We start from the raw sequence: 3326 nt of genomic DNA, 5'->3' as shown, positions 1-3326 counted from the left end.
TTTGATATCGTTATCATCGATAATATCGTCAATAATGTTATTATTATTTTTACCGTTATTGTCGCTATTATCGCTTTTGTTGCTGATAATATTATCGTTATTAACGTAAACGTAGTTATTAATTTTATTATGGTTAATATCGTTATTAACGTTATTATCGTTATAATCGTAAGTATTACCATTTTTATCGTTTCTAGTGATATTATTATTATAATTATTTTCCTTGTTATCATTATTGTGGTTATTATCGTTATTATTGTAATTATTATTTTCATGAATGTCGTTATTATCGTTATAATTGTTATTATTATTATCGTTATTATCGTAATTATCTTTATTATTATTAATATTACCGTTATTATCGTTATTGTCTTTATCGATATTATTATTATTATTATTAACGTTACTATTATTATTAATGCATTTATCATTATTATAGATATTATTAACTTTACTATCGTTATTGTCGTTTGTTGTCGTTATAATTGCTAATATTATTATCAATATTATCGTTAATATCGCTATTATTTTTATTGTTAATATTGTTATTCTCGTTATTATAATTATTATTATCGTTACTATCGAAATTGTCTTTGTAATCGTTATTATTTTTATTATTATTATCGTAATTATCATTATTATCGTTATTATTGTTATTATTATTTACGTTATTATCGTCAATATAGTTATCATTATTGTAATTTTTATCGCTACTATCATTATTATCGTAATTATCTTTCTTATTGTAAATATTATTTTCGCTACTTTCGTTAATATCGTTGTTATCTTTTTTATAATTATTGTTATTAACTTTATTATCTTTATTATCGTTATTATTATTATCATTGTTGATATCTCTACTATCGTTATTACTTTTATTATTATTATGATTATTTTTATAGATATTATCCTTAATATTGTTATTAATTTTATCGATATTATCGCTAAAATTGTTAATAATCTTATGGATATTATCGACTTTATCGTATTTATTATTATAGTTATAACTGTTATTATTGGTATTATTGTCATGAATAATATTATTATTATAGTTATTATCGTTATCATAGATATTATTATTATTATTATTACTTTTATTCTTATTAATATCGTTATAATCTTTATTATTGTTATTATTATTATTATTATCCTTATTATCCTTTTTTTGTAATATTATTATTAACGTTACTATCGTTTTTATTGATATTATTGTTATTATTATTATCGTTGACATAGTTATTATCTCTTTTAACGTTATTATAATTATTATTATTGTCGTTACTATCGTTATTATCGTTATTATAATTATCATTATTATCGTTATTATTGTTAATATCTTTGACATCGTTACTATAGGTATTATTACTATTATTATTATCCATATTAACGTTAGTATAGTTATTACTATCATCATCATTATCGTTATTATTTTTAACGTTATTATAGTTGATATCGTACTTATTGTTATTTTTGATATTATAATTATTACTATTATCGTTATTATCATTATCATTATTATCCTTATTTTCTACATTATCGATATTATTGCTATTAATATTATTATTATTATAATCAATATTATCGTTATTATTTTTGTTATTATTATCGTTACATCGATATTACAGTTATTATCGTTATTATTAATATCGTTAGTAAAAGATTAATCGTTCTTTTCTTTATTATTGTTATTATAATAATCGTAAATATCGTTATTATCATTATTATTATTAATACTAAAATCGGTATTGCCGTTGTTATTATAAACGTTATTATCATTATTATCGTTATTATTGCTATTAGCGTTGTAATTACTATTATTATTATCGTTATTATCGTAATTATCGTTATCATTATTACTATTCTTCTTATTATTATTATTATCCTTAATATGGTTATTATCGTTATTTTCATTATTATTATTATACGTATTATCTTTACTATCGTTGTTCATGTTATTATTATTATTCTTATTATCGATGTTAACGTTTATAATGTTGTTATTATTATCGATATAATCGTTATTGTCGTTATTGTTATTAATGATAATATCGTTATTATTGTTTATATGGTTATTATAATTATAGATATTATCGTTAATAACCATATTATCGTTTTTACTGTTATTATTGTTATTATTAAACTATTATTTTCTTTATTATCTTTTTTAACGTTATTAGTGTTATAATTGTTATTATTACTGCTATTATTATCGTTATTATTGTTACTATCAGTATTATTTTTATAATTATTAATATTAATAACGTTAATAGGATTTTAGTTGTTATTATCGCTATTATCGGTATTATAACTATTATCGTTATTATCGTTATTATTGTTATTATTACTGTCATTATAATCGTTAAAATCGTTGTTATCTATATTATTAATATTATTATTGTGGTTATTACCATTATTATCGTTATTATTGTCATTGTTGTAATTAATAATATTATTATTATAGTTATTATCGATATTATGGATATTATTATTATTATTATTAATATAATTATTATTGTCGTCATTATCTTTATTATTGTTATTATTATTATTATTATAATCGTTATTATCGTTTTAATTTTTATTACTATTATTATTATTGTTGTTATTATCATTAATATCGTTATTATCGTTACTATTGTTATTATTATTATCCGTATTTCCTATATTATCATTATTATCTTTATTGTTACAATTATTATTATTGTCATTATTATTATTTTCGTTATAATCTTTATTACCCCTTTTATTATGATTAGTTTTTTTGTCGTTAATATCGTTATTATCGTTATTATCGTTATTATCGTTGATACAGTTATTATTCTTATTATTATTATTATTAACTAAATTATCGATAATAGTGTATTTATTATTTTCGACATTATCGTTATCCTTACTATTATTAACGTTAACATCGTTATTATCGTAATTATCGTTATTTCAATTATAGTTATTATCGTTAATATCGTTGTTATATTTATTATTATTATTATTATTATTGTAAATATCGTATTATTATCGTCATTATTATTACTAATATTATCGTTTTTGTCGTTAATTTTTATTATAATCGTTATTATCTTAATTATCGTTATTATCTTTATTATTCTTATAATTATTATCGTAAATATCGTTATTATCGTTAATAATATTACTACTAATATTGTTATTATTGTTATCATTATATTCGTTACTATCGCAATTGTCGTTATTATAGTTATTATCGTTATTATCGTTACTATCGTTATTATCTTTATTATTATTTTTATTATTATTATTATCGTTAATATTATTATTATCGTTATTTTCGTTATTATTATTATAGTAAT

The sequence above is a fragment of the Vespa crabro genome, unplaced genomic scaffold (genome assembly GCF_910589235.1).
Source record: "Vespa crabro unplaced genomic scaffold, iyVesCrab1.2, whole genome shotgun sequence".
NCBI classification, from domain to species: domain Eukaryota; kingdom Metazoa; phylum Arthropoda; class Insecta; order Hymenoptera; family Vespidae; genus Vespa; species Vespa crabro.
The sequence above is the reverse complement of the archived record's forward strand: the minus strand, read 5'-3'. Positions refer to the sequence as shown.